Genomic DNA, 14,627 nt, shown 5'->3' with positions numbered 1-14,627 from the left:
CTTCCCTGCTTCAAAACAATTTGATGCCTCATCCCTTTTATTTTCCCAACTCCCTGCACAAATACACCCAGATAACTCTCCCCATCTCTCGTGATGCCATTCTGTTCCACATGAAGAACTTGTTCACAAGAGTTGGATTAGAAACATATTGATATTTTCTTTTACTCACACCATCCCATTAAGGTCGCTGCCATCATGATCACACAAACCTTTCCCTCGGCTTTCCTCCCTTTAAACTCCAAATTTGCCACAAAATGACCTAATAGCTCTATTTTATCCATCTTATACCGCCTGTTCTGGTGATTGGGCAAATCATTTCTCCACTGTTCCATCCAATACATCTTCATTCACTTTTCTGTACATGAGACAAACCTTATCTCCTGAATCTGCCATCATTAATATTCTTCTCCAATTCACACAAATCTCCGCCTCTGGGCTTTCACACTCATCCTCACCCAGACCATGACCTCCTACAGCATTTACTGTAATCGTGCCAATGTTCTCTTTACCACCCAGACCATGACCTCCTACAGCATTTACTGTAATCATGCCAATGTTCTCTTTACCACCCAGACCATGACCTCCTACAGCATTTACTGTAATCATGCCGATGATCTCTACACCACCCAGACCATGACCTCCTACAGCATTTACTGTAATCATGCCAATGTTCTCTACACCACCCAGACCATGACCCCCTACAGCATTTACTGTAATCCTGCCAATGTTCTCTTTACCACCCAGACCATGACCTCCTACAGCATTTACTGTAATCATGCCAATGTTCTCTTTACCATCCTCATCTGATGATTCATGTCCTTCACCTGATATATGAAACACATTCATCTGAAACATTCCCCCTTGAAAGCTTTTGCAATAATTAGCAAAATATTCTTCCTGGGAAAATCGGTGCCCCTAACAAATGATTCTTGCTCCCACAGTGGAAACACAACTGCTCTTCCCCCTCAGTTCCCTTCGACCCTGTACGCTCCCCTTTGTTCCCTTAGTCTCTTTTTGGCGAGTCACGCTGCCCTAACTCTTCTTTCCCCCTTCCTCATCTGGACCAGTCTTTAACACTTCCAGCTCCACCTCTTTGTTTTCAGCTTTTGTCAACTTCGCCAAACAAGCCATTGAATGTTCCACCCTTTCTGCAATGTTTATTACTTCCTCCAAACCGGGGTCATCCTTTAACCACAACTCTTTACAGATCTTATTGTTATTACAATGAATCATAATTTCATCCTAATGTGCTGGTCCAAAGTACATCCAAACTTGCAAGTCAAAGGCAAATGACGCAGAGCCGTGATATACTCTCCAACACTCTCCCCATTCTCCTGCAAACGATTGCCAAAATGATACCTCTCGAGGATTGTGCGAGTCTTTGGATTGAAATACACATCTAACTTCAGAATGACGATTTCTAACTCATTAATTGTGTAGTTTTTATCTGAATTTGGCAGGTCTGGCATTTTTCAAATATTTGCTGACCCTTGTACCCCAGAAACTGCATTAAAAGCGACACTTTCCTGTAATTGCCAAAGGTTTTCCCACACGCAGCTCTGACGTAGTGTAGGACATTTTCTTACCATTGCCCCCATTTTATTCTGCATGGGACAGGGGAGGCCATAAACATGGGAGGTCCAGGCACATTCTGCAAGGCCATTGCTGCCGTGAATGTGCTACTCCATTCACGGCACAAACCACTCCAATTTCCCAAGATTACGGAGAATGCTTGCTAACTTCTCAAGCACTGCACAACTATGCAGTCTGCATCTGATCCAGCATCAATACATTCTCACAATGCTCCCTTTAAAATAAAAAGTAATGCTATGGCAACAGCTCTGTGCTGTTTGCTGTTGTTGCGTTGGAGCGTCATTCACTTTCTGCGGGCCGTGATGGTGTCTTTAAAGATAATGGCGACACCGCTCCCTATTTTCTGGATCCTGACGTAGTGCAAGATGGTGTAGCCATTGGGAATGGCTAGTGAGAGTGCAGGGCCTGAGGAGGGTGTGAGCCAGGTTTCTGTGAAGCAGAGGATGTCAAGATTGTTATTAATGATCAGGTCATGGATGCCGTGTGCATGTGCTACCAATGATCTGGTGTTGCACATCCCTGCAGGAGGGACCCCGAGACGCTTGGGCAAAGCGGTTACTCTTGATCCAGTGATTCCCAGGTCCAGGCTTCGGGCCACGGAGCCAAGAGGTACAGATGAGGCCAGCTCAGAAAGACCCCAAGGAGGAACGAATATTGAAGAAAGGTTAAAGAAGTTGCACCGGAGAGGAGCCCGCCACGGATGAAGGACTGAGAAAGTGACTTTGGCAGGGCAGTTGCAGGAACGGGCAGGACAGGCCACCAGAGCTTCCCAGCTGGGGTAGATGGAACCAGGGCAGGGCAGGCCCCACAGCTTCCCAACTGGGGGTCGATGGAACCATGGCAGAACAGGCCACCAGAGCTTCCCAGCTGGGGTAGATGGAAGCAGGGCAGGACAGGCCCAACAGGTTCCCAGTTGGGGTAGATGGAACCGGGCAGTTGCCTAATGACCTGGGTGAATCTTCTCTAGTATTTTTGACACAGAGTCTTCTGAGTCCTTCGCAGTGAAAGGGCGTCTGCTTCTGGGTCTGGCGATACAGGCATAGTGACACAGTCAGGAGCTACAGAGAGTCATGTCCTTTGAATAGGAGATGGGATCCAGTTGTCCCCTTCGGATCAGGGAAAATGGGTGCAACGTCTGCCTCCTGATCCCACTCCCCCTGGTCTGGCTCTCTTCCCTCCAGGCTAACAAATTGCTTCAAACTGTTCTATTATAAAGCCCCATCATCCTCTATTCTCCCAGCCAGGCCAAGCAATCCCAGTGGGGGTTGGTCAGAGTGGTGGTAAATGGTAATGGAGGTCAGGGGGACTGATGGAAGCTGACTGGGGGGGCCCCATCATCCTCTATTCTCCCCAGCCAGGCCAAGGAATCACAGTGGGGGTTGGTCGGAGTGGTGGTAAATGGGAATGGAGGTCGGGGGGGCTGATGGAAGCTCACTGGGGGGGCCCATCATCCTCTATTCTCCCCAGCCAGGCCAAGGAATCACAGTGGGGGTTTGTCAGAGTGGTGGTAAATGGTAATGAAGGTCAGGGGGGCTGATGGAAGCTGACTGGGGGGGCCCCATCATCCTCTATTCTCCCCAGCCAGGCCAAGCAATCCCAGTGGGGGTTTGTCAGAGTGGTGGTAAATGGTAATGGAGGTCAGGGGGGCTGATGGAAGCTGACTGGGGGGGCCCCATCATCCTCTATTCTCCCCAGCCAGGCCAAGGAATCACAGTGGGGGTTTGTCAGAGTGGTGGTAAATGGTAATGGAGGTCAGGGGGGGCTGATGGAAGCTCACTGGGGGGGGGCATCATCCTCTATTCTCCCCAGCCAGGCCAAGGAATCACAGTGGGGGTTGGTCGGAGTGGTGGTAAATGGGAATGGAGGTCGGGGGGGCTGATGGAAGCTCACTGGGGGGGCCCATCATCCTCTATTCTCCCAGCCAGGCCAAGGAATCACAGTGGGGGTTGTTCGGAGTGGTGGTAAATGGGAATGGAGGTCAGGGGGGGGCTGATGGAAGCTGACTGGGGGGGGGCCCTCATCCTCTATTCTCCCCAGCCAGGCCAAGCAATCCCAGTGGGGGTTGGTCAGAGTGGTGGTAAATGGTAATGGAGGTCAGGGGGACTGATGGAAGCTGACTGGGGGGCCCATCATCCTCTATTCTCCCCAGCCAGGCCAAGGAATCACAGTGGGGGTTTGTCAGAGTGGTGGTAAATGGTAATGAAGGTCAGGGGGGCTGATGGAAGATGACTGGGGGGGCCCCATCATCCTCTATTCTCCCCAGCCAGGCCAAGCAATCCCAGTGGGGGTTTGTCAGAGTGGTGGTAAATGGTAATGGATGTCAGGGGGGCTGATGGAAGCTGACTGGGGGGGCCCCATCATCCTCTATTCTCCCCAGCCAGGCCAAGGAATCACAGTGGGTTTTGTCAGAGTGGTGGTAAATGGTAATGGAGGTCAGGGGGGGCTGATGGAAGCTCACTGGGGGGGGGCATCATCCTCTATTCTCCCCAGCCAGGCCAAGGAATCACAGTGGGGGTTGGTTGGAGTGGTGGTAAATGGGAATGGAGGTCAGGGGGGCTGATGGAAGCTCACTGGGGGGGCCCATCATCCTCTATTCTCCCAGCCAGGCCAAGGAATCACAGTGGGGGTTGTTCGGAGTGGTGGTAAATGGGAATGGAGGTCAGGGGGGGGCTGATGGAAGCTGACTGGGGGGGCCCCATCATCCTCTATTCTCCCCAGCCAGGCCAGGGAATCACAGTGGGGTTTGGTCAGAGTGGTGGAAAATGGGAATGGAGGTCAGGGGGGCTGATGGAAGCTGACTGGGGGGCCCCGTCATCCTCTATTCTCCCCAGCCAGGCCAGGGAATCACAGTGGGGGTTGGTCGGAGTGGTGGTAAATGGGAATGGAGGTCGGGGGGGGGCTGATGCAAGCTGACTGGGGGGCCCCATCATCCTCTATTCTCCCAGCCAGGCCAAGCAATCCCAGTGGGGGTTTGTCAGAGTGGTGGTAAATGGTAATGGAGGTCAGGGGGGCTGATGGAAGCTGACTGGGGGGCCCCATCATCCTCTATTCTCCCAGCCAGGCAAAGGAATCACAGTGGGGGTTGGTCGGAGTGGTGGTAAATGGGAATGGAGGTCGGGGGGGCTGATGCAAGCTGACTGGGGGGCCCCATCATCCTCTATTCTCCCAGCCAGGCCAAGCAATCCCAGTGGGGGTTTGTCAGAGTGGTGGTAAATGGTAATGGAGGTCAGGGGGGCTGATGGAAGCTGACTGGGGGGCCCCATCATCCTCTATTCTCCCAGCCAGGCAAAGGAATCACAGTGGGGGTTGGTCGGAGTGGTGGTAAATGGGAATGGAGGTCAGGGGGGGGCTGATGGAAGCTCACTGGGGGGCCCCATCATCCTCTATTCTCCCAGCCAGGCCAAGCAATCCCAGTGGGGGTTTGTCAGAGTGGTGGTAAATGGTAATGGAGGTCAGGGGGGCTGATGGAAGCTGACTGGGGGGCCCCATCATCCTCTATTCTCCCCAGCCAGGCCAAGGAATCACAGTGGGGGTTGGTCGGAGTGGTGGTAAATGTGAATGGAGGTCAGGGGGGCTGATGGAAGCTGACTGGGGGACCCCATCATCCTCTATTCTCCCCAGCCAGGCCAGGGAATCACAGTGGCGTTTGGTCAGAGTGGTGGAAAATGGGAATGGAGGTCAGGGGGGCTGATGGAAGCTGACTGTGGGGAGTGGATATAATACAAATAGGATAGCAGATGGGAAGGGAAGAGGGGTAGACTGATGTTGCCACGCTATTCTTCTTGCATCTCTTTTGCCCTGTATTGTGATTTTATTCCACAATTATAGCATTTTGTTAAAACAAGGTACAACACGTTTGTTCTTTGGACATGATTAATTGGGAATCAGGATCTGCAGTATACAGTTTCTTTTATTTTTCATGCTTTGGCAAGAGTTTTCCTTATGGAGAAGGGGAATCTAGTCCTACAAATCTGGGTTTGAGTTCAGGCGTCTGCACCTTTTACTAAATCAAGTGTGCAAATACTTTTTTCTGAATCTGGGAAGCCATTTTGTGCTGGATCACAGATCAGGGAAATCCTGCTCAAAGCCAGTACTTTGTTTTGGACACTCCTGCACCCACACCTGATGGAAATTGGGCCCCCGTGATCACAAACGGGGCCCATCTAATAATATGAAAATTCCTGGGGTGAGCTTGCACATTATTGAGGGGGAGCTGCACAGCATGCACCCACCACCCTGCAGCAGTGGTGGGCACCCTGTGGCTCTTCAGATGTTCTGGCCTACGACTTCTATGATCCTTCACCAGTGACTATGCTGACCATAGCTGATGGTAGTTGTAGGCCAAAACGTCTATGGGACTCTATGGGAATGGGGACTCGGAAGCACCGGCACCTTTGCTAACGGTGCCGGCGCTTCCGTGAAGAGTCTGCCTACCATGGCCGCTGCGCCCGGGTGCAGCAGCCCCGTCAGGAAACAAGGGTGCCGGTGAGTTTACCGGTATTTGGACCGACAAACTTGTAATGAGGCCCAAATCTGAGACAATGGCACATCAGACTTTTGTAGAGTTTGACAAACAGAACACGGCAGAGGAACAGAGCTTCACAACCAAGTTTGTATATTGATAACTACCTTAGCAACCAGAAACAGCACCCACATATGCAATTACTGAAACAGTTCTGGAGAGCACAGCTTGCAAAAATCGTTATGGCCACAAAAAAAAAAAAAATGTTGCCCAATTACACTGTGTAGCCAGGAGCATAAGCCTGTTCAGCTCATAAGTTCATGACACTCAGGTATGGTGACCTATCACAGAGACCTTTTGGCCCCTATGCCAGCGGCAGTCTGATGCTCACAGGAAGGCAGGGCAGGGCTGTGCAGGATGAGGGGTTGTAGATGCTGGATGCCTGGGAAAGGAGTGGCAGAAGGTCTCTGGAACAGGAACACTGTGGCCTGGGTGCACATCATCTTCAGACTCAGATATAAAGGAGTCTTTTGCAGTCAGATTCATTCAGAAACACGCTCAGCGCTGCCAGGTTGTGCTGCCTCCCATGCATCAGATGCGACACTGCATGAAATAGATGACATGACACAGCCTCAGTCTTTTGCTTTTCTTGAGTGTATTATGCTCGCTCTTCAAGTTAAACTGCAATATTCAGCTACAGTTTTAAATATCTTCACATATGAAAGCAACAACATAATGTCAAGACTTGTGTGATTATTACAAGCATTCACCAAGGCCTTTGTGATGAAGTTACATCAACTTTCCTTTGCTTCCCTCCACAACCTTCTTGCAAGATTTAGCCGCCTTTTAATATGGAAACACTATAAACATTCGACTATAAAATAGCTTCCTTCATTCTCTTGCATATATTGTCCCTCCCTATAATCTTGAAGTATGTGAGTTATTTTACTGATTTCCATTCCTGCCCGGTCTGCCCCCTTGGAACTCTACCCACTGGTGTTCTTGTGCCCGGGTCATATTATTGTTGGGCAGTAGATGATAGTATTAGCACCTTATCATTTAGCTGTGGCCCTTCACCCATGGGTACACCCATGGGTACACCCAGGGGACATGAACAAAGCCAGAGATCTCACGCCTGGTCTCAGCAAGAGTCTGACATGCTCTTTATTTATTTATTTACTTGTTAAGCGCCAAAAACTTGCAGGCATTGGGGCGCTACAAAAAACATAGAACCAAACAAACAAAAATAACATAACAACATGGGTTTTCATACTAGCAAGGCCATTTTTAAATCACTTAAAAAGGCAGAAAATCTAATACACTATAAGTTTCAAATTGGAAGAGCCTTTAGGAAATATGGCAAATTACTGGCCCCACATCCTACTATTACACAATCCCTAATTTCCTGGGTGCACCAATTGTCTATATCCAGTCTACGAAGCATCTTCAAGTCAGAGTTTCTAACCACTCCTGGTCCAGTCCTTTGACGGAGCCATGCCAATACTTTATTCGCTGTTAAATTGTATTTTTGCTTGTTTATTTCTAAAGTTTGGAGCTGAATTAAACCTTTTTTCCTAGGTTGAACATATTTTGAATTTACATGGTGGTGGACAGCCAATAGGCACCATGATGCATTTTTGTTAGATTAGCTTCTAACGAGTCTTTGGTGTGTGGAGACACACTGAGCTTTGGTGTGGAATAAGTCTTGGAAAGCACATATAAAACCCTGGCTCTCCTTGCAGTTCCTTAGCCAGGATAAGTGGACCAACATAAAAACCTCAAAACCATTCTGTTCAACAAATACGCCTAACTGTATCCTACTCACCAATACTTCTGCAACCGTATTAATTATGTAACCCAGCAACTGTTCTACTTCAACTGTGTTTTTGTAACCAATGTAACCTGGCACCTCTTCCAGGTTTGGGCGCTATCAACAAATGAATAAATGAATGAATAAATAAATAAATAACATATGCATTTGTGGATGCAATGGAGGAAATCAACAGGTGGTTTTAAATGGCTTTATCTTTATGTTTAATTAATGGATGTAAATAGTTTTTAGGTAATTACCTTTAAAATCCATTGGCTTTAAATGGAGGTTTTTTTGCCATTTCCATAAAATAGGTTTACAGTGGTTGGGATAATGTCACTTGTCTACTGGCTTGCCAACCCTGACAGCACTACAGTGAATACATCTTTCATTTTACTGGGCTGTTTTCTAGAGGGTTGTGCACATTCTTGATTGGTTGTAGGATTTAGATTCCTGAAAGTGAATAGGAGAATAATACGATGCTAGGACTATATACAACCACATTGCTGCTAATATGGGGACTGCTTATTGCTTTGACTTGGCTATTTTTAATGCTCATATATTACTTCTATAAGATAATAAATATACACACCTGCTAAATAAAAGTGTGAGAGCATTCTTTATGTTTTTCTATTTAAGCAATAAACCTGAGCATGGGGGGCATTACCAGGTCATGTAATGCCCCATGTCCTAAGTTACAGGCTGCAGCCAACCCCGAGCCTGTAAAATGAGCCCAGCACAATACCAGACCTGGTGATAGACCCCCATCAAGGGGTGTATTGCTATTAGCACTCTGGAATGCTTTCTCGGTTGGCAAAAATATTTTAAAGTTGAGAAATGGCCAACTTAAAAATAAATCTAAAAAATAAGATGGCTGTTGTGGACAAGGAAGGAGGGAACTACACATAGTTCTTTTTCCCTTTCTTTTAGGGAGATATATCATTTTATTTGCTTCATCCCCTCTCCTAGTGAGACCCCCAGGACTTTTTGCTGGACTTCTGGACCTTTCTCTTTAATCCTGAGTGAGTGGGCCTTTTCCCACTCATTCCTTCTTATGGGCTCAGTCTTTTTGAACTATTTTCTTTGTATTTGTGCTGTCCTATGGAGTACACCTTTCTCCGTATATCTTAGAGGCATCTATGTTTTACTGTTTGCAGCCCGCAGCTCCTTATGGGCAATGTTGCTGGGGAACCTTAGGATCATCCTTGAAGAATCGTTTACCTATTTTTTAGTAACTACTGTTCTAAAACTGCATGACCTAAGAGATTGGCACACAACTTCAGTGGAGTGCCAAAGGGATACTTAGTACCCCCCTTCTCTTTATTTCTGTGACATTTTAGTCATTATCCAGTAAAATTTTCGAAAACACATTTTCGACATGCCAATATCCCGAAACAAATATGTCGGAAAAAAAAATTCCGAATTTATAATTTTTTTATTTTATATGTTTTATGTTTGTTTCATTAGTAAAAAAAAAAAGTCAATAAAAAAAACGGAGGGTTGGGGAGGCGGAACCCCCCATTAAAAAAAGAAATTAAAAAATAAACCATTCAAAAAAAAAATTCCGGCTTTTTTGTGTCGAAAAAATGGCATTTCGAAAATGTGACGTTCGAAAATGTCACTACAAAACATTTTAGTCACATAGACCAACTCCTAGTTATGGCTGGTGGCAGTGGATGTGTTCTACCAACTATTGTGTTTAATTTCTACCGCAGGCTATGTCCATAGCCTCGGTAGTGCACAATAGGGGCACCTGAGTACCAACTCAGGGGCTTCCATCTTTATTCGCCATTTCTAGCATGGTCGTTCTTTGTTAGCCCTTCTTCTACCATTCTGGGGGGAGGAGGCCTGTGTGTGTGATTTGCCTTTGGCGGGAACTAGTAGGTATCCCCGTCTAGGCTCCAGAGTGCTGGAACTGAATAAAAGGTGAGGCTCCTGGAGTGGAAAGCAAGTCGACCACTGGAAGCTGAAGTAACTGAAGAAGAAGACGACCAGAGATGCCTGCAGACCCTTTGCAACACAGTAAAGCAACCACTGCTATCCTGACCCCGTTTTTCTATGCAACAGAGGAGCTCGGAAGAGGATAACGCCTTCCCTTTGACTGGTGGAAACAACAAGACCCAAGATGAACTCTGTTTTGAGCCATCTCTCGAGGTCCTAGAAGGTTCCCGAGCCAAGAAACACCAATACCAGACCACCTGCTGCGCATTCAGAGTGCAATATCGTGGAGCGGATAATCTCATCCCAATCTTTTCTGAGCCCTCAAGAACACTCCAGCGATCTGATGCAACTCACCCAGACCCCTCACCAGAGTGAGGGACTGCTAGAAGCAAAGAAGATTGACTGGGGAATCACGTCCTTTGTTGGTGCGGCTGAAAAGGCGCCAAATCCACAGACTGAACTGAGAAGTCATTGAAAGCCATGCCAGAGATCCCCTCTCAAGACTGCTGTCGAGTCCTGCACTGTCCAGTCGTGGAGAATCCAGCCACGATCTTTTCTTCTAACCTGAGGTACTGTGGGGATAAAGATATTGCTTACCTGATTATGTGATGTTGCTCCAGATCTTTGGAGTGCACCTAAAGGTATCCAGGGCACCCCCTCTTACCTCCGAGCCAAACTGCTGCTTGTGCCACCTTTGCAAGTTCTTTAACAGGGTCTCCACCGTTGGTTCAGACTTCTAACATCTTCCTTCTTGGAGACTAGAAAGTATCCACAGGAACTTTTGATCTGCTGCTGCTTCACAAGACTTTAATCCATTCCAAACTGCCTTTTAGCTAGGGTTGCATTTCGGACTTTAAAAGACTTGCTGTGCGAAAAAACTGCCTCTAAAACCTGAAGCTCTGCTAGTATAACTCTAACCAACTGTTGTACTTCACAAAAGTCACTACCTTATAAGTGTTTGCAGACTAAATGCTTTTAATGTATGTATGTTGGTGTTCGCGAGTTCGCATTATTACTGATAATACGATAGAACTGTCATTACTGTCAAATCTATGGAACAAATGTTACCGCAAGCAACTACCAACTAGGCAGCGGCCTTTGCAAAGTAACTTAAAGTATTCCAATGTATTTTGGTTATATTTACTAAGTGATTTAAGGTGATTCTAGTGTAAATATAATACATCTATATTTTAATATACATTTATATGGTAAGTGTTTCTTTGGAAGTGTATTGCTAACTAAGATTCAAAGTACTTACCTACAGCTCAAATCTTCCTCTTAAGCTAAGCCTGACTTCTCTGCCACTCTACCAAGGTTCCAGCAGTAGTACAGACTGATACTAAGAGTTGAGGATCTACATACCACTGGGATAGTTGGCTGAAGTGCTGCTACCATGTAGCACCTGTAGAAAACTCCCTTGACACTTTCCATGGCGACATTTGCTGTGGTGGAATACTGAGTGTCCCAGGTGCCGGCCAGGGACAAGGCAACATCAGGTAAGTGGGGCATGGGTTGGGATAAGGGCAGAGGGTGCTGGCTTATTTACTTGTTGCCCGTTCTCAGTCAGGGTGCTCAGAACGTGGGAGGTTCCATGAGGTAAAGCCTGCATTCTGAGATCTGTGTTTGACTGGCATCCATCTGAATTCAGAAATTACAAACAACGCAAGCCTCAAAGGAAGAGCTTAGGCTCGAAACACGTGTCAGGCTGATTTTGGATGGAATAAAATATCTATGCAACTTTGCACAAAAACTTTGCGGCAGTGTGATTGTATATGTTCAATAACTGTTGTCTTGTACTGTAGAGTGTTGGGTCAAAGCACCTACATCATACAATCACCCGCTGCCTCCTGCTCAGTTATTGTGAGAGTGCGAGCGCCTGGGTGACTTTGTCTTACCTGCCCCCTTTCTGTTTGCTAATTATAAACAGTATACATGTATATTACTATACATATACACTTGAGAATCCTTGTTTTCTTAGTGGTAAAACTATGTAGGGAAGTTAATGATGACATTTACACAAGGATAATAAGAATTGGTTCCAAGATTTTCTGGGGCAGGGTCACAACAGTATTGCTGTCCAATGCTAAACCTGTCAGGTGCTCAGCAGTAGTGACTTCTCTTACAGTAAATACAGAGAGCCAACTCTCTACAGAACCTTGTGCCAGGTACAGCACTATTCTCTGCCTCTAAACCTGCCACAGCCCCACGTGTGTTCTTGACTACCTCTGAGGTGGAGGTTAAGGTCTGGCAATCGTGGTAGGGTGATAATCATGGCAGTTCAACTCCTCCCGCTTGCCCCTTGCATTATTATTCTCATTGATCAACCACCAAGAACCATGCCCTTTTTTATCTCGATCTTCTAATTAACTTTCTTTCTTATGAGTCTCTCATTGTGTCCAGAGGTGAGATGAACCTCCCTACTGTCAAAGGTTTCCCCCCGGCTCACCTGAGTTCTCTTCTTGTGGCGTTCCGCGGAGGACTCCTTCTCCTGGCCGGACCGGGACTTGTATAAGTGCGTGCGAGTCGAGTCTGACTCCAGCGCGAGCGTTCAAAGTTCCAGGAAGTCGCGTGTTCCAGGACGTCCAGGAAGAGGATCGAAGAAAGGTAAGAGATACTGGAAACAGGGGAAAAGGGAAGAAAGAATAAGGGAGTTGGCCAGGAACTTGGAAGGGTAACGCCGAGCAGCACACACACGTCGAGACACCACCTAGAGATAGCGTTGAGACGCGCGGAGGCGCGGGGGCATGGCCCATTTATAGAATGTGCCGTGTCCGACGTACAGGCTAGTACGGAACACGGCACTGGGCACGGCCATGTTGGAAGTATCAAGGAGCACACTCTCCGTCTGGACCAGGACCAGGAAGACCAGAAGGGGCTATGTCCATGGTTCATGACAGCATGCCTCCTCCGAAACCCCATCCCACCAGGCTTGCCAGGGTGTATGAGATGGAATCTTCTCAGCAATCGAGGGGTGTTTAGGTTGGATAGTGGTTCCCATGTTCTCTCGCTAGGAGGATAGCTTTTCCACTCGACCAGGTATTGAAGCCGACCCCGTTTGTACCTGGAGTCACATATTCTGGATATTCATATTCCAGCTGACTGTCCACAATCACAGGACTGGGTCTGCCGGTTTTCCGGGTGGAGTGGATGTAGGGTTTGAGTAGAGAAGTGTGAAAAACTGGATGTATTCTCTTCCAGGAGTCTGGTAGCTTGAGCCGATAAGAAACAGGATAGATGATTTCTTTTATGGAAAATGGACCATAATATCGGGGGGATAACTTGTTAGGGCGTAGATGTTGTGGTAATAGTTTCGAGGACAACCAGACCTGGTCACCAATAGAATAGGAGGGTGCTGGTCTTCTTTTGGAATCAGCATATCGCTTAGTGCGAATCTGGGCCTTTCCCAATTGTTCCTTGGCTTCCTTGTGGATGTTGAGGAGAGTTTCAATCCAGGAATCAAGTGAAGGTACTGGAGTTGGATGTGGTAGAACTGAAGGTAACACGAGGGATGAAAACCTTGACTGCAATAGAAGGGGCTAACGTTGATCGCTGAGTGATCTGAATTGTTATAGGCAAATTCGGCCAAGGGTGTAAGGAGGGACCAATCATCCTGTACCTTGGTTGCGAAACAACGAAGATATTGCTCCAGGGTTTGATTAGCACGTTCTGTGGCCCCGTTGGTCTGTGGGTGATATCCAGATGAAAGAGCGCGTTGAATCCCTAGAACACGACAGAGATGTTTCCAGAATTGTGAAATATATTGCGGTCCTCGGTCCGATATGATCTTGAAAAGGAGTCCATGAAGATGGAAAATGTGTTCTAGGAAAATTCCTGCGAGCTCTGAAGAGGAAGGAGGTTTATAGAGAGGCGTGAAATGTGCCATATGAGTAAACAAGTCTATGGTTACCATGATGGTCGTGTAACCCCGGGAAGGTGGTAATTCCACGATGAAGTCTGTAGCTATACATTCCCATGGTCTTGTTGGCAGTGTAGGTTGCAATAGAAGGCCCGCCGGTCTCTTATTGTCGTGCTTATTCTGACTGCAGACAGTACAGGTCTTGATGTACTCTTGTACCTTGCATTTCATTCTGGCCATCAAAACTGTCTTTGTATAAGACGGAGCGTGTTGGTTACACCACGATGTCCAGAATGAAAAGTATCATGGCAGAGAGTTATTATTTTATGTTGAAGTTTCGGTGTGGGAATGACCAAGGCATTGTCCTTGAATAAGTATCCTTCCTTGATTCTTAAATTCCAGGGATTCTTCCTAGAGACGTCCTTCCAGAGGTTTTGGCTCGAATCTCTTCCAAGAGGTTGATCGCTTGAGCTGTAAAGATTGTATTGGGAAACATTGTAGGATAGGTCCTATCTTCAGTGGTTAAATAGTCAGGACGTTGGGACAAGGCGTCCGCAATCACGTTTTGTGATCCAGGAACATGAGTGATTTGGAATTGGTACTGGGCGAAGAAGTAGGCCCAATGCGCCTGATGACTGTTCCTGCACTCCATAGATTGGAGAATTTGTAGATTTCGATGGTCCGTACGGACCTGAACTGGATATCTAGCACCCAGGAGTAAATGTCGCCATTCTGTGAAGGCTTGGCGGATTGCCAACAGCTCCTTTTCCAGGACGGAGTAATGGGTTTCGCTGGTTGTTAGGGTTCTAGAGAGGTAAGCCACTGGGTGGTCCATCTTGTCCTCAAGCACCTGTTTCAAGACTGCTCCTATGGCATGGTTGGAGACATCCGTTTCCACTATGAAAGGGCGATCTAAGTCTGGCTGAGCCAGGACAGGGGCTTGCGTGAATCTTGTCTTCAAGCGT

The 14,627-nt window shown here is 47.2% G+C and overlaps 1 protein-coding gene across 1 annotated transcript in view; it reads right to left on the bottom strand.

The window, feature by feature from the left end:
• Positions 1 to 6,185: 6,185 nt before the first annotated feature.
• LOC138562543 (uncharacterized) overlaps positions 6,186 to 14,627 on the bottom strand; it is a 1,073,810-nt gene continuing 1,065,368 nt past the window's right edge. The window contains exon 6 of the mRNA XM_069642783.1: positions 6,186 to 6,658. The gene's annotated coding sequence lies outside the window, so the exon portion shown is untranslated. The remainder of the gene's footprint in view (positions 6,659 to 14,627) is intronic.

This window comes from Ambystoma mexicanum, unplaced genomic scaffold (genome assembly GCF_040938575.1).
Source record: "Ambystoma mexicanum isolate Mex_15411 unplaced genomic scaffold, UKY_AmexF1_1 Mex_scaf64, whole genome shotgun sequence".
NCBI lineage: Eukaryota > Metazoa > Chordata > Amphibia > Caudata > Ambystomatidae > Ambystoma > Ambystoma mexicanum.
This window is presented reverse-complemented; position numbering and strand designations above follow the sequence as displayed.